At 57.6% G+C, this 17,383-nt stretch overlaps 1 long non-coding RNA gene across 1 annotated transcript; it reads right to left on the reverse strand.

Annotated features, from left to right (window-relative positions):
- Positions 1–7,870: 7,870 nt before the first annotated feature.
- LOC137863838 (uncharacterized) lies at positions 7,871–14,974 on the reverse strand. The gene is made up of 2 exons (XR_011101184.1): positions 14,846–14,974; positions 7,871–8,521 (listed from the first exon to the last, which is right to left on the reverse strand). It is a non-coding gene; the product is annotated as an uncharacterized lncRNA (long non-coding RNA).
- Between the last annotated feature and the right edge of the window lie 2,409 nt (positions 14,975–17,383).

Consider the following 17,383-nt stretch of genomic DNA (forward strand, 5'->3'; position numbering starts at 1 on the left):
CCCACAGCGAGCATCGCCGAGAAGAGATTTCCTGCTTCAGCTGTGCTGCTCGCTTTAGCCGTGACACTGGCTAAAGGAAATGGAAAGAAGAATTTTTTTAAAAGTGCTTTAAATGATGGAAAATACCCCAGTGATGTTTGCTTTCAAGCCTTATTTTGCTATTCAGGAGCTTGAAAGGCACCTAACTCCCAAGCCCTTGTAGAGCAAGCATAGATTTCACATTATAAAACATAAATAACCTGGTTTTGCTGCTTGGTCCAAGCCATTGAAATCTCCTGTTTTCTCTCCGCAGTGATTTGTTACAAACAGCCCATAACACACAACTTAATAAACCCTGGACTCCAGAAGAAGGGCGGTGAGGCTGCGGGTCTCAGGTGCTCGGCCAGCGGGAGATGAGGAGATGGGAAGCAACGGGGAGCAGCTGCAGAACGAAGCAGGGGCTGCAAGGAGCGATTTGAAGTGACTGGGGCCAGTTTCCAACCGGCCTTCCCGCAAGGACTGCTGCCCCAAAACAGCAGGGATTTCACCCGTTGGGCTTCCACGGATGTGCACAGCGTCAGACTCCAGGTCTGACCCGCACCCGGAGAATGCCCCACACCCCGGTGGCAGCGTTGGGCTGCCCTGTCCCTTTGTGCAGGCTCCAGTACACGGCGCTGGGCTGTGTAATGCAGGGCAGTCAGGTTCTTGTGTCAGTAGTACCTGAGTGTTTGGGTCAATCGCAATGCGGAGATTAACAGAAAGAAAAAAAGAAAAAAAAAAAAAGAGAGAGAAAATCCAGAGCAGCACGGACGCCTGTGCCCAGGAGCAGCCCAGGGAACAGTCCGTGCTGCTGAGCAAGGTGCATGAGAGTCACCGCGAAGTAGGACAGGCAGAAGCACTGTTACTATATCGGGAACTCGGCTACAAGACTTTTCTCCATTTTCTGAGAGCCCACATTTCCCTCAGCATCACCGGAAAGCAGCAGGGGCCCGGCGGGGCTCGAGGCTGCCCGGGCCATGCCACGGTTCCCGCTGGCACCTCGGGGCCCATCCCCAGCAGGTCGCAGTGCTGCCGGGTGGATGCCAGGGCTGTGTGTGGGTGCTCTGTGGCTGGCACTGCTGGTGGCAGCCCTCGGGACAGCCAGAGAAGAGGCAAACACGGCCCTTAGCAGGGCTGCGGGGAGCACTGGCAGGATGAAGATGCCAGAGGTGGTTTGGGGGGAAAGGAGGGGAGGGCACAGAGAAGCAGCACAGGCCATCCCCTGATGCGTTTCAGCAGGAAACAGCCTTGTTTGTATTTCCCAGCCCCTGTTTTCCATTTTAAATCAGCCCTAACGCTTTTTTTTATTTTAATAAGCCAGGTTTGTTCATTAAAATCCATTCCTCCCAGCCATCGCAACCCATCTGAAAGCAAAACAGCATTTGGGGGGGAAGGAAGGAGCCCCCGGTGCCTGCGTGCAGATGGGGCAGGGGGAGCACCCCCAGCCAGGGCCGGCTGGCAGGGAAATGTGAGCCCTGGGGGGGAGGCACAGCCCTGGGCCCCCCTCCACCACCTCTGCTGTCCTGCTGAGGGCCTCGGGATGGAGCAAAGCTCATCCTCACAGCTGGGGACCACTGCTGAGAGCCAGAGCCACCTGCAACTGGTAAAGGGCGCGGGGAAGCCTGTGGGTGCCTCCAGCCTCCCTCGCTCCTCCCCGCTGCCCCCCAGCCCCGGGGGAGCAGAGCTGGTGAGCCAACACGTTGTGCTGCGCCGTGCCAGGGGATTTCCAGCTCCTCCTGCCTGACGCCAGCACCCAGTCCCCCCGGCACTGTTGGCAGAGGCTCCCCAGATGCTGCCCGAGGGGGTCGGCAGCCGGCTCTGCCTGTGCCCAGCCCCAGCCCTCGCCCCTCCAAGCCCCCGGGGATGGAAACGCAGGGGGAGCAGATGGGGAGAGAAAGGAGAAGGGGTACGGGAGGGTAAAGCACCAGTCCCCGGTGACGGGTTAAATCTGGAAGAGAAAGCATCTTGGAGGAAGAAAGTAACAACCAGAAACAGTAGAAAAAGGATGAAATGTGACAGAAAAGTTGGCCTGAGGGAAATAACGGCAGCTAAAAATAAGCATCCAAAGCCTGCGATGGGAGAGAGAAAGAGAAGTGTCAATCAGAAGAAATGGGGCTGCATTACAGCCCTCCGCCCTGCGCTGCTGGGCCCTGGCTGGGGGGAGCCAGGGGGGGCTGGGGATGGGGCTGGGGCAGGGGCAGGATCTGGGTGAAATTGCCCCCCATCCCAGGCCTGAAGGGCTGTGCACAGGGACCAGCTCACCCATCCCACACCCCACTGCTGCCACGTCTCACCCCACAGCCCCCAGAGGCTGCCCCAGCCCCTACAGCTTGGCAGGGGCAAGGGGCTGACACCGCAGAGCTCCCTGCCCATGCGTGCTGGTGAGCCTGTCTCCGTGATTACATTTCCCTGGTTCCTTCCCAACTCGAGCACAGAAAGCCTCTTTGCCATTCATTTACCCTGGGACTTCATTGGTATTTAATAAACTCGATTAAGCAGCCGCCTTAATTTGCTTTTGTAATGAAAACATAATTGTTTCTGCAGTTACAATGCGGGGACTCTCCACTGCAAGTGGCGGGTGCTAGGGAGCAGAGTACGGCACAGAAGAGCCCAGAACTCGGCAAGTTTTTTGTTCTGCCCCTCTGGCAACGGGCTTGTCCTCTCGTACAGCGGGCATCCCGCACAGGGTGTGCGCATCCCGTGCCCCATGACCCCATGTAGGCATGCACATGCAAACAGAGCACACCTCAGTGCACCTCGTGCACCAGTGTGCATCCATGCGCACACACAGCCCCGGCCACGGGCGGCTGGCGATGCTGTGCATGAGCGCACACACAGCCTTTGGCACTCGCTGGGGCACCAGGAGCACCTCACAGCAACCCTGGGACAAACACCCGGGGGAAGAAGCTGCTTTGCAAACAGAGGGTGCAACGGCAGCCCCCAGACCGAGAAACAAATTCTCCTCCGTGCTGTTTGTATGTCGTGTGAGGTCTCTATAGAGACCAAAGAGAAAAAGGCTGCTCATTTTGCAGTGTTTGTGTTGAGATACTCTCTGCTGTTGATGACAGAAAACTGTTCAGCCCCCACGAAGACGAGAGAGCTGCCCTGCATGGCTGGGAGCAGGGCAGGGGGCCCGGTGCCCAGCGGTGCTGCCCGAGGGAGGGGACCCAGCCCTTGCGCCCAGCCGCAGCTCGCGTCGTGCAGGGAGGAAAGGCAGGGGAGCGGAACAGACAGATGGCCCTGCTTTATACAAAAAGGCAGAGAGGGAAGATGTAACTTGGTAATCTCCCCAGAACAAACCATCTGTGAGATGTAAGGCCTGTGTTGCTGCTGGTACAGCAAGGCAGCCAAAATACTGAGGCAGCAAGGGATGTGTTGCGTGGTAAGAAACAGAACCGCGTTTCATTGCTTCCTCCTCCTCAGGTGTGACTCGGAGGTCACAGGTAGCAAAAGCAAAAAATTCTTTTTTTCTCTTCTACTTCTTTTTTTCTCTCCTCCTCCTCCTTTTTTTTTTTTTTTTTTTTTTTTGATGTTTGTATTTGCTAAAATATGTTTATATTTTCCCTATCCCTGTCTGGTGCTAAACAGGATATATGGGAAGTCTTGCAAGCCCAAGGTGACTCCCTCCCCAGACTTAAGGAACCCAAATAAATCAGTGCTGTGGACAAATGACTTAAAATATTAGAAAGCAGGAATCAGTCAGGAATCTCACAAGCCAGTGGTTCCCACAGGAGCTGCAGGGGTCACTTTGGGAGCTGATGGCACCAAAGTGCAAAGTCCCGAGGAGAAACCAGTGCCCAGCACGCTCCCCTTCCCCAGCATGAGCAGCTGCCGGGGGGGTCCTGCCCTGTCCTGCCCCATCCAAGGCTCTGCAGCACTCCCACGGTGCCCTGTATGTGATGCCTGGCACGAGGGAAGCTCTTGGGTTGTGGCACCACCCCAAAGTGCATCCCCCTGGTGATGTCCCTGCAGCTGCTGGTGCTCAGCACGGAGCCCATGGCCCAGCACCAGCCGTCCCCGTGGTGCACAGGGAGGGCAAACCAGAGCACCCGTCCTCATGCAGGGGCCGTCCTGCTCGGCTTCCCCAAAGCACCTTCCCCGCAGATGGTTCCCAATGCTGACAGACAAACGGGGGCATAAATCTGGGCAGGTCACGGCCCAGCCGAGCCCACCCCTGCGCAGGAATGCAAACCGGAGGGGAGGACCTGCTGGTGGCACGCCGGCTGCCTCGCCGTGGGTACTGCCCATTTATTTGATGTCACCACTGTTTGGTTAATCAAGCTGTGAAGCAGCCAGGCCCCGGTGTTCATTCAGCACAGTGAGGTGCCCGGTCCCTCCGTGCGGGTGTGCCAGGCTGCTGGCACCGAGGGGCTGCGTCCCTTGGGGCTGGGGGGGACGAGCAGCACAGTGCCCATGCAGGTAATGCTGCACGGAGGCATTCAAGGCAGGGCTCTGCTTTGTGGGGCGGTGGGGTGGGCAGGAAGGAGGGAGAAAGAAGGTGAGAAAATAAAAGACCACCCCTACAAATCACTGCTATTAAAGCAGCGTGGAAGGGCTGGGGTCTTCAGGCTCAAATAAACCCCGGGTGGGCGTGCAGGAGGCACCGCCGGCCCAGCCATTCAACTCTGCAAATATACATCAGGTCTTCCTGACACATCGTTATTAGCTTTCCTACGCTGAATTGCACAGGGATAAACTTGGGGCTGGGAGAAAAACCACAGAGATTATTGTCAGCCCCGGCACCGCCACGCACTGTGCTTGTTCTCCTACCCCTCTGCCTTTTCCAAGCAGCAACACAAAGGAAATTCGTGGCATTTCTACGGCTAATGCTGCAGGAAGCATTGGTGGGCTTGAAAGAGGAGAAAGAATTAGAGGGCTCATCCAGACAGCGGGATGTGGGGGGCGAGGGAGAGCGGGCGGGGGGGAGCGGAGAGGGAGGCGTAAGATGAGGCTGGGAGCAGCTGATCTGAGTAAAATGATAGCTTGATGCATTGGTCGGGGGGAAAAAAAGGAACTTCAATAAAACAAATTGAATTTAAATCCTTCGGCAAAGCCGGTTCCCAGCAAGCAAGCACAGGGAAGGGCAGGTTTGTGTTACACTTCGCAGCCTCATGGCCTGCAGCCGCAGCCGCTGCCTCAACCCCTGCCTCACACGCTCTGGATCCACACCCGTGTCCCTTCATCCTCCTCACACCTCGGAGGAATCCTGAAAAGCTGCTGGGCACAGCCGGTCCTGGCCTGGCCCCTCAGCCCCTTCCCAAACCCCGCACGGGTCCTGGCCCCCTCTGCCTCACCACCAGCCTCCCACAGACCTCCTGAGCGAGACCCCAGCTCCATCCTGAGCTAAACTCTGTGCATCTCCCCAGTTTGGTTCATCCCAAATCCCTGTTTGGCAAGGCCCAGCCCTTCCAGAGCAACCCTCAGTGCTTCCCACCAGCGGAGCTGTCTCGGTGAACCCGTCCTCCCCCCGGGCACCAGAGCCATCCACGTCCCAGGCCGCTGCGTGGCGATCCGTGGAGGTCAATGGATGACGAGGAGGAAGCACCAGGCTCGCTTTCACTCGCCATAAATAGGGTCTGATGTCAGGTCTCCGGAGAGGTGAAAGCCTCCTGCATTAACTCCACTGCTGCCAAGTTAACTACCCGGAACATTAAAGATCCAATCAGCAATAAACCCTAAAAATAGCCCAAAGCAATTGTCAGCAGTGTAAATAAAGATTGCTGAACGCTGTGGAGCGGGGATAAATACGGAAGATTCATGGTTCATCTGTCCCCCACGGGCAGATGATCTGGCCCATGGGGTTTATCCAGGAGCACTCGTGACATTGGAGAGGTGTCCGGAGACCTCGTGCGGCACTGGGAGGGCACGAGTGGCAGTGCTGCAGCTCACAGCTTCTGGGGATAACCCTGGAGACTACGCTGGGTGGATTGCCCTGGGAAGAGGTTGCTTCCCACCCTGCATCCATTTGCTGTACTTTGCCATTTAATGAGGCAAATCGATACTGTCACAGCACCTCCCAGCCCGGGCTGTGGACAGGGCTCTGGGAAACGGCGCTGGTGGTGCTTGGGTCACTTCTACCTCTCGGTGTCTCCACGATGCTGGAAGCACAAGAGACCCTGCGGTATTCTCAAGCGTGAGGGTTGCTCTTCTTCCTATACCCAGCAGGCCCCAGCACCACATTTTGGGGATGCTCAGTGAGGCAGGAGGGTCCCCGGGACCCTCGGAAGGCCGCGTGCGTGCAGCACCCCTCTCCTCCCTCCCGCAGCGCCGCGCGGCTGGATTCTCGTGGCACGGGGAGAAATCTGGAAGCTATTGGGCTGGTGCGTTTCTCAAGCAGGAATGCCATGCCCAGTTCATTTCCTTTAAGGAAACACAACCCGAGGGGATAATTAGAGCTTCTTTGCGTACACAATCCCATACTGTTTATCCAACACAAATTAAAAAACGTGGTCCTCAGGAACATGGAGCTGGGGAGATAAAGAAGTGATCGGCTCCCAGACGGGTTTCATTACTGCCCGACACACCGGGCCCCAAACTGCTTTGTATGTCAGTGCAGTGGCAGAAAAGGCAGGGCCTTCCCAGCACCCGGGGATGTGCTAGGTTTTAATGATGCACCCGGAGTGCTGCAGATAAATATGTGATGGAAAATCAGACGAAGCTTTGCACTGGCATGCCTCTCTCCCCAGCTCCCGTGCCTCTCAGGTCCCGTGTTCAGGTCTCGGCCACACGCAAGCCACGTGAAAGCCTTGCTGGGGATGGGAAAATGCTGAGGACTTGGCCGTGGTCCCAGAAGCGCTGAGGGCCGAGCCTTGTGCTCACACCTCTGCTCTCCGGCGGGTAGGGGCACAGCAGATAGCGGGGATACGCAGAGCAAAACTTTTGCCCTGACTTGCAGCCTGCTTTGAAACAAACTATTTCGGGGGGACAGAGGCTGCTTTACCCTGCAGGGACACAAGGGCCGTGTGAGACCCCAAGGCACCTGGGGACAGGTGGCAGCTGCTGGCAGCATCCCCCGTGCCGTGAGCAGGCGGTGGAGCAGGGGACGTGGGCAGGGGACGTGGGCAACCACGGGGCACAGCCCTCGGCCCGTCCCCAGCACACATGGCAGCGGTGGCATCCTGTTTTAATCACCCCTCCTCCCGCCCGAAGCCGGAGCTCATTACGGGCAATGCTGTTTGTTTGTTTTGTTAATCGACACCAAGAGGCCCCGTCTGGGCTCGCTCTGCTCAGCGCTGCTCTTCGGAGCCCGGCTCCGTCCCTGACAGCGAGTAATTCAAAGCGAATTTTCCAGTGTGGTTTCTGTGGCCTGGAAATGTATTTCGGGATCCTCTTTTGGAGACCTCGATCAAGCCTCCATGGATACTCCTTGCTCTCCACCACTTCTCCCCCTGCCCTGCTCGTGACCAGGCTGCCCTCCTTGTGCCAGCCCCTCCCGCAGGGACCCTGCTGCTGGGGGAGGATGGAGAGCACTCAGGGGACCCACCGTGGCACTCACTGGCTGGCACCCAGCCTCCCTGCCCGTCCCTGGGATGAGCACACACGGGAGGTGCCAAGCAGAGCCGTGCTGCTGCTCACCTTCCTGCCAACCCCTGCTTGGATGAGGCAAAACCCTGCTGCTTGGAAGCACAGAGCAAAAACCCCCGTCCCCTGTCCCGGTGGTCCACATCCCACCTGGGCAATAAGGCAATTGAACGACGGGCACTGCCCAGCCCCACAGCAGTTGCCACCCAGAGGTGTCCTGCAGGGACCAGTGGGTGAAGCCGTGTTGAGGATATCCGACTGGTGATGTTCCAGCCCACCCCCATTACACCTCCTTCCTCATGCCCACAGAAGTGTTTTTGTAGCCAGGCAATGAAAAGGCTGAGAAAGTGTATTTTAACCAAAAGCCAGTGAATCCATCAGGTGAGAAGGACGGATGAGAATGGTGAGGATTTGGAGGAGGAGAATGGCAAGAAAAGGCTTTCCTCTGCCTCCCCCAGCTCCCCGCGCACACAGCCCCAGAAGCATCTCTCCTGCTCCAGCTGGGCGAGCGGGGAAAAGCACCGTGCCACATGGAGGAGGGCAAGCTTCTGCCAGGCCAGTCAGCTCCCCCAGTCCTGACTGGGGGAACTGGAAGCACGGGCAGAGGCCACGGGCTCCAGCTCCAGCCTCTCCCCCAGGCTGGTCAGCACCCAGCGGTGACCGCAGCGGGCTGGCAGCAGGGACACCCCGCAGCCCCCAGCCGTGTGCCCTGCCCCTGGCAGGTGGGGAAATGTCCCCACAGGGCTGGGAGGCTGCAGCTCACCCCAGCTCCCAGAGCCTGGCACACATTTCAGCCCGGCCTAGGGCTCGGCACCGCCGGCGCTCGGCTCTCCCCTTCCCGGTCTCCCAGCTCCGAACATGTGTCTAGCAGATTTTTATTAACTGTGTAGCCTTCCCTTGCTCGCTTTCCGTCTGTCTTTTTTTCTTTCTCTCTGCTTGCTTGACAGAATTTAGATTAGACAAAACATGAGATCATTTCTGCCTGCAAAAAGAAAAAAAAATAAAAAGGGAATCAGGAGAAAAGTAGAAATTGCCTCTTCTCTGCACCCCCTTCCCACCAGCACCCCCATCACACCCCCAGCCCCGGCCCTCTCCCCCAGCAGGCAGCTTTTTGGCTTTCTGGCCATGACAAACACTGAGAGCAGAGAAGCTGCTCAGCACCACCTCATCCCCAAACCATCTGGCACCCTGTGCTCAGCCCCCCTGCTGCGGGATGGCCTGGCAGCGAGACCCAAACCGGGGCACACTGCATGCAGCAGCGGGAGCCCCGCGGTGCTCACGGGGTGAGGGTGGCAGCCTGCCACCCGCCTGGAGGGACCCCTGACAGCACTGGGGGGTGCCCCCTTCCCTCTCCAAGCCCGGTGCTCTCTGGAGGAGCTTCTCCTGCCCTTCCCCACAAGCACGAGGAGGGGGCACCGCTGCGGCTTCGGGTTTCCCCCTCGCCACTGCTCCCCTCTCCGTGGAGGAATCTGCGGCTGGTTTTACGGACACCTGGAGGAGCTGGAAAAATGATCTAACGTCTCCGAGGGATTTGCAGAGATGGAGGGAGGTGTGAGAGAGGGGGAGGAAAGGCAGCTCTGCAGCCACGAGCCGGGCGGGCAGCTGGGAGGTGGGAGGATTTCCCCCTCTTCCCTGGTTTCCAGAGAAACTCGCCTTTTGGGTGGGTGGAAGCAGGGTCTGCGGCTCCAGCTTGCATCAGAGTCCAAATGCTGGGGAACACCCAGATCTCGGTGTGCTGCGTGCTTGGAAGGGCTGAGCCCATCCCCTGGGCCCTCTGAGGTGTCCCCCAGGGGTGTCCCCTGCCTCCAGACCCACCTCCAGCCCGCAGCCCAGCTCACTTGGGTGGGTGAGGAAGGCATCCCACCTGCCCTGCACACCCCGTGCCGAGGGACCCTGCTTTCTTTAACCGAGAAAAAAAAAATAAAATAAAAAAATAAAATAAAAACACCTTTAAAACAGCCCAGCAGCTGAGGCTGGTGCTCTGCCTGCCTCCTGCAGCTCCTGCCTGCCAGCCTCAGGAGGGGCACACACTCGCTAGCAGCCAGGCTGTAACATTTGGTCCCAGATCCCTAAGGAAGGCAAGACAACAGCCACGTTCTGCCCTCAGCAGCACCAGGAGCTCTTTGCACAGAGCAGAAGCAGCCGGCACATGGACACCTCTGGCCCCAGGTTCAAGTTCCTAGTGAAGGAATCCGTCCTGTTTGTACCCAGAGAGCTTTACTGTCCTCTAAATGGACGGCTGTCCTCTGGCCAGCACACACGCACGTGCTCGCACGCACCTCGTCCTTAATCCTGCGCTGACCACGAGAAGCGTGTTTGCATCCCCGAGCACGGCAAAGGATGCATCTGTATCTCGCAGGCTCACTTTTGTTTCTCTTCCATTTCCTTTCCTCCCCCTGACCTTCCTCTTGGACAGGACACCTGTGTGACTAACCGGGACTTCACAAAGGCCCTTGGATAAATAAACACGGGCCCAGCTTGCCGGGCTGACATCGGGCTGTGCCGTGGCCGTGCCGTGGCTGTGCCTCCAAGCAGCAGGCAGTGCCCAGGGCAGCGCACGAAGGCTGCGCACACCAGGAGAAGGAAAAGGCCAGGAGGTTTTATTCATTGAGATGTCCACATATTCAGTGGCGCTGAGGTTTGCTGAGAAATGTCTGACTCACTGGCGGGTCCTATTTCCAGCACAGGTGACCTCAGAAAGAGGAAATCAAAGTTTGGCCCAGCCCTCGCTCACACTGCTGAGGAAGCGGGGCGGGGGGGGGGGTTTGGTTGGGGTTAAATGTTGTTATTTAATAACACCGCAGCGACAGCCCCAGGACTGCAGAAGTCAAGGCCAACCCGAAAACATTTTGAAAGAAATCTTAACTTGCTCCTCATGAGGTCAAGCAAGAATGATGCTTTTCCCTCCCTTACCTTCCAGAGCATTTTGGGGAAATCCCAATCCCATTTCTCAGGTTTTCTTTCCCCGTGACCGTGACGAGGTTTTTAAATGACAGGCCTTATTTCAGCTTTAAGAGGCAAAGCAAAGCCTGTGAACTATCCCAAGGCACTATGTGATGACAGTTACTGTCCTTCAGAACTGCTTTGTGCTTCTCGGTGGCTCCATCTGCGGCACAGGAGGTGGCACATCGGTTCCGCGAGCCCAGCCTGGCAAGCAGAGGCTGCGCTAAGCCCCCAGTTCCCATCTGAAAGTTGCCATGTGTTCCTGGCCCACTTGCCATCCTGCAAGCGAGAAGCATCCTCACCCCGTGGATGTGCCGCTCAGGTCACACGTGGAAGCTGGGCTCCGTGAGTTATGTCCCACCATGATGTCAGAGCGCGGAGCAGTGCCAGCAGCCTGGTACATCATCGCACCAATATAGCAGCATGCGCTGTTCTCAACAAGAGCAGAACATCTTGAATCCTGAAGTTCCCGATACGTTCCAATTCCCCGCGAGCCCAGCAAAATGTCATCTGCTCCCTCTCAATGCAGTGGGACATCGCTGAACCAAAGCCAGCCCGAGCCCTGGTGCGAGCCAGTAGATGCTCCCCACAGCTGGTACTGGGAGGATGTCACAGCGCCCGTAGGTGCTTTGTCAAGAAGTGGCATGTGTTGACATGTGGGCTTGGTGGCAGGGGGAAGCAATCCCAGCAATTTCCACAGCGCTGCTCCAGCTGGAAGAGAAGCGCAGCACCCCACCCATGGGTGTCCCTCCCAGTGCTGCCATGGGCGGTGGCCGGGCGCAGAGCTGGCAGTGGCTCGGTGCCACTGTGGTGCCATGGCACTGGGGAGGAGCTGCCACCAGCCCGGCTCTCCTGCAGCCAAGCACATGCAGAGACAAGAGCACCCAGAGCTTTACTGGAGACTTGACTTCCCTGCTGCCCACCTGTGCTGGAAGGAAGAGAAAATCTCCCCCTGCCCAACAAACCCAGCCCCTCGTGGCACCGTGGCCACCTCGCTAAAGTCAAAGCCCAGTTCTCCACCCGTACATTTCCCGGAGACCTCACAGCTTGGCAGAGCCCTGGTGCCCGATCCTTCCCGCTGCTCCTTCTCCCATGTGCGCCGCCCGGGTCCCATCCTGCCGCAGCCTCATGGGGCGGGGAGCCCCCGCACAGCCGCGCGCCGCGACGGCACGCTCAGCGGCACACAAGTCTCCTATTATAGCTTATTAGAGGGCTATTATGGACTCACTCATTTAGAGAATTACTCATTTTTTAGGCCTTTCAGGAACTTTAATGAGTTGTTTTAAACACATGCAGCAGCAGCAGCAGATGTGGCCTTGGGATGAGCTCTTTCAAACCCTCCCTCCCCCAGCTATTGAGGCAGCAGCGAGCGAGCAGCCGCGACAGCTCCGCGCTCGGGAGGGAGGGATGGAGAGGGGCTGGCCATGCCTTTGGGGGGCTCCTTGCCTGCAGAGCATCTCCAGCCCCTCACCTTAGCACCGTGCTGCTCCTGCACTGCCTGCTCCTGGCTTTGCTGGATGGAGAACTCCCAGAGCAGGCAGAAGGGGTGAAAATTGGAGGCAGAACGAGCCGAGGAGGACAGGAATGTTTGGGATGCCTGGGGCCAGCTAAAGCCTTTCCACTCCCAGGGGTTCTGCCCTATGGGACTTTCTTTCAGGAAGGGAAAAGTGTCCACTCCTTAGGACCAAGCACCCAACACCGCTGCAGAAAAGCCAGGATGGCTCAGCAACACCCAGCAGTTTGGCACGCCAGCTGGCTGCTGATGGGTGCAGAAAGCTCACATGGCTCCCTATTCCCACCCCTCTCCCTTCCCAACCTCACCCCTTCCCAAAGCCACCACAAAGGATTAAGCTGCAATTTGCTGAGCTGGTGGATGATGCAAGGCACTGCCCCATGAGAAAAGGAGCCTCCGACAGCATGCAGACACTCAGCTCCAGCCTCTGCCTCCTCCCAGAACTTGGAGTTTTTGTTCCTCTTTTCTCTTTTGGATATTCAACTATGTATTCGGAAAACCTGGACCAAATTATAGCCCATTACCCAATCCAGCTCGTTCCAAATCCCCTGCATTACTGCAATCAATAAAGGGAAGCCAGCTCATATCACAGCCGAGACCACGAGCCAAGCCAAGTTCCCAGCCCCGTGCAGGTTCCCTCGTGCGCTCTCGCTCCTCGCCCCTGCTCCGGGACGCCGTGACTCTGCCAGCCTCAGCCTGCACAAAGCAGCTCGGGCTCCAACAGGGGAGAGGAAGGAGGAAGCAAAGGGACACCAAAGGCTGTGGGTGCAGGGGAAATCTTCAGGCCGTGCTGGAACATAGGCTCTGTTTAGAGCTAGAATTTGTGTAACCTCCCCGGCTTGCAGGTGACGCATGCACAGCGACTGCACGTGGAGGGGTAACCCCCGTGAGATGCGGGATGGGGCAGCAGGCACCGTGCTGCTGCTGGGGCAGGCAGGAGGGGGGCACAGCACAGCCCCCCCTCCCCAGCCACCTCCGTGTCTCCCAAACGCCTCTCATCACAGGGCCTGGAGACTTCAGCTGCTCGCAGAGACAGCCGCATGCAACCGCTCGCGGCGATGGCTGTGTGCTCTTTGTTTCTCCCCATTTTTTTAGCATGCCGCTGGAGCTGAGGAAGCATTTAATCACTCCTACCAACCGCTGCGAGACGGGATTTGGGGAGAGACACAGCACAAGGATCAGACCAGAATGCAGGAGTGCGGAGTGCTGGGAAGGAAGGTGTCAGTTTAAATTGCACCGACAAGAAGTTGCTTCTGGTGCTCCCTTGCTGAACCTGCTTTGGTTCAGACGCGAGGCAGCAAGCGTGGAAGTGACTGGGTAATAGAATTAAATGATTCCATCCACCCGAGGGGGCGGGAGCGGTACCTGCAGGAGCTCTCGTGCAGAGTGCTCAGGGCGGCAGCAGCGGACAGAGGCAGGAGCTGAACACCAGCACACCAGCCGAGGGCATCGCCACTTTCTGCAGCCGCAGCATCCTGTGTCTGCACCGAGCTGCTGTGCCCTGGCCAAACATGACCCTCTGTGACTTTTCCTCAGTTTCCCCTGTTTCTTTTTTCTATACCCAGAGGAGGTTCTGCTCCTCCCGCCCTGGGAGCCCAGGGATGGGGCAGGGATTAGTAAAAAAAGGCAGAGCAAGGAAGCAATCGGCAATGTCCTGAGATCCTGGAGCCTCTAAATGGGTCCCTGCACCCATCTGCTCTCAGGGTGACCCCGCACAGGGCTCTGTGTGCTGATGGAGAGGCAGGGGTTGTGCAGGGAATCTCGTGTGAGGGAGAGCTCTGCTCCACCTGCCTTTGTGGCCATCAGGTTAAGCAGGGTCTGGCCAGGAGCTCCAAGCACCCGGCCCCGTTAAGGAGCTGCGTGGCCGGCACTCGGGGGGGGCTGCGCTTCGCCCCCGCTCCCCCGGCAGCAGCCGCTGCCACCAGCTCCTGCTCCCCCTCCCCAGGAGCGCACGCACCGAAAATGCGCAGCGCTCTGGGACGCCTGCCAGGAAAACAGAATAAAATGTAAACCAAAGCTTGCTCCCTAAAAGCGCAGCTTAGCCTGGTTTCTCTTACGTTTCTCCTTCTGCGCTGTCTTTCCCTCGATTTTTCCCTTTTCCCATGGCTCAGGTATTGCTGCTGGAGCCCCGCTGACTGCGGTGCTCTCCCGGTGCTGCCACCGCTCCCAATTTCCACCTCGTGTCTGGCTGCAGGGTTATTTCTCCTCCATCTCCTTTCCCATTTCTTGGAGCTGGGGACTTGCACCAAGCAGGAACTGACTCAACATGGCTTGGCCTGCCCCAAACCTGTGGAGTATCTCTGGTGGCTTTCAGAGCAAAGCAAACTGCTCTTTTGGCATTTGTGAACCTCTCCGGGTTGCAGCACAGGGACGGGAACATCTATCCATCGAGCCCAACATGTCCCAAGGCCCAAGGGAGGGGACGGGGACTCCAGGCCTGGGGCACTTCAAAGCATGGCCCAAAACGGAGCCCTTTGTCCCCGATGTTGGCCCAGCCCCGCGGCTCTCCCGGTGCCAAGCAGCTGAGAAATGACTTCCAGGAGGGAGCGATCTCTGCGGTGGGGGCGAGGCGCGGCTGCCCCCGCACTGCACCCCACATGTGCATTTTTCTGGAGCCCCCACTTAGGCGGGGGCTCCTTTCAAAGGCCACAGCTTGTCAGAGCTCGTAAAGCGAGACAAAGGAGCGGCGGGGAGATGTAATGCAAGCTGAAGGGCGGCCGGGAGCAGCGGGGCTGGAAGGAGTTGGTGGTGAGGAGGGGGCACCGGCGGCTCTGCACCGCACAGCCCGCGCCGTGCCGGGGGTGTCTGGAGCCGAGCAGAGCCCAGCTGAGCTCAGGTTAAGTTACAAACCTTGCTCCAGCGAGGCTCCGAAATGCTCAGCTGATTAGCAGCGTTTTCCACCGGCCCCTGGGAGCCGAGTTCAAGTTCCCAACAAGCGCGGAGACATAAGGCTGTGGGTGTTTTTCCTCCTTCCCCCCGTGCGGAGCTGGCAGCTCTCCTGCCTCTCTTATCTTTCACCAAACACAGCACAGAATGTTTTTTTTCCAGCATGCGAGTTGCAGCTGGAGGCCTGTGTGTAAATAATAAATGCATAAACAGCGCAGGAGCAAAGCGTGAGGCCATGGAAGAAACCTCCACGTAATTGGGAGGACGGTGTTCAGCGAGCGGGAGGGAGCGTGGCATTTTAAGCAGAATACAAATACAGAAAGCCATACAAATAGCTAAAGTGGCCTCATCATTTGCTTATCCTGGGGAATGAAATTCTCCTCATGAGCTTCGCTGCCGAACTCCGAAGCAATTTGCCTTCAGAGCGGGGCCCTGCGGGGCTGCTGGGGGTGCTGGGGAACCGCTCCCTGCTCCCCCCGCGCCCTGCTGCTGTCTGCAGCCAGGGCACGGCCCCTGATTTGTGGCACTGCTCGGCTTCGGGGGGACTTTGTTCCCTGGCTCTGGCTTCCAGGGGATGAGGCATTCGGTGGGAGCAGGGAGTCTTGGTTTCTATCGGTGACTGCACAGATATCTTCCTTTCTTAATGGAATAAACTAATAAAAGTTGACAATAGCATCTGTTCCCAGGGTTTGATCTGCATATAGATCAGGAATGCAGCGATTCCAGCAGGAGGAAGCAAGGTTTTGATGAAAGAAGATAAGACGGGGGGAAAAAAAATGCCATCCGGAAAATAACGGAGGGAAAGGTTGTGGCCGTGACAGCAATGGCAGATTTAAAAAAATTACATCTTCTAAATCATATTGATCTGGGCTAGCACCTGGGCTCTGTGCCCGCCGCACGGGACACAAAGCGTCTGCTCCTGCTGGTTGGGGGCTCCCCGTCCTGCCCCCACCCGCGTTAGCCTTTGATCTCCCGTTACCTCTGCTGGGGGAATGCGGGGCGGGGGGAGAGGCCGCTCTGTTCTCTGCTTTGTGCTTTCCTCCTCCTGAGCAGCAAGTTCAAGGTGAGATGCAATATCGGACAGCCTGCCCGGTACTTGGGACGGGGGCTTGGCTCCAAAAAGCAGCTTGTCACAGCGCTGCTGAGAGCCAGGGCACGAGGGCTCCGCACCAGAAACCAAGGCTCTGCTCCTCCGTGCCAGGGTTCCCTTTGGGTCCGTGGGTGAGCCACCGTCCTGCCCTGCTCCGTGGTCACAGCCTCTGACATCAGCAAGGTGCCCCCAGCACCGACGGCATCATCAGGCAGAGGCGGTGACCTCACGGGTAGGCAGCAGAAGAAACCCAGACGCCAGGTGAGAGCTTCAGAAATACTGCGAGCATTTTCATGCAAATCTCCTCAGTGGTACAGAATGAGGGGGGAGAGGAAAACACGGAAAAGTGATGTGTCGACAGAATTGTTTCTATGCAGAATATTTTTCAAAGACTTCAATAAGGGAGTATGCACAAAGCAAACACAGCTGCATCTTCATTCATGAAAGGAAGGAGGCCGGGCTTGTGGCTATCAATCTGTGCTGGGCGTGGGGTGAAACATCAGGGACAGATTGGGGCAGATAATGTAAGTATTTTTCCGCAAATATTTGACTGTTCAGATTAGTTTGCTTTAGCTGCTTCTTCCCCCTTTTGTGTTCCCGCTCCACAAACATTAGCGCTATCAACTTTTACTGGCAAGAGTGCTCTCAGTGGGAGACTTCAACAGCTGATTCATTGAGGGTTTGCAGGAAAGAGACTTTTGAAGGGAAAATTTGCATCATGAGTGCTTGCCACGTTCAGCTCACCGAGGAGCACAGACAGCACCGCGGGACTTTGGCGGCCGGTTGCAGCAGAGCTCCGAGAGTGGCGATGGAGCACAGGCTCGGGAAGCCCTGGCAGCCCCTCGCCATGCAGAGGGGCAGGCACGGTGGAAGCAGAGCTGTGCCCCCCCCCCATGACCCTCCCATGGGGTCCATTCCAGGGCTGGTCTGCCCAAACTAGCGGGGTGGTGCTGCCAAGAGGAGCGCCGCGAGGTCTCGCAGTGCAGGGAGCTGGAGCTTGCTCGTGCCCTACAAGCCGACACGGCTGCAGCAGGGGCTTAGAAACAGCCTGGCTTTGAGGAAGTGCTGACTAGAGATGAGACAAACATTTTCCGAGAAGCTTCCAGCAGTTCAGATGGCTATCTTGAACCCTTTTTGATCTTGAAATCACTCCGGAACCACGGCACAGAAGTTCTCCCGTGCCGTGTGCGCCCCATCGTGATTTTGCTGGAGTTGCAGACCCCAAGAATTGTTCCTGGCTTCCCAGCTCGGTGCTTTCATTTCTCATTCTGGGCAAAGCTTGGAGGAACAAAGAGGCCTGGGGGAAGAATATTAAGCAGGATCCGCAGGCTTCTAAAAATGTCCTCGAGTGGAGGTTCATGACCCAGGCAATGGCTCAGGCTGAGGCCTGGGGAGGACGCTCAGAGCCCGAC

Source organism: Anas acuta, chromosome 13 (genome assembly GCF_963932015.1).
Source record: "Anas acuta chromosome 13, bAnaAcu1.1, whole genome shotgun sequence".
NCBI classification, from domain to species: domain Eukaryota; kingdom Metazoa; phylum Chordata; class Aves; order Anseriformes; family Anatidae; genus Anas; species Anas acuta.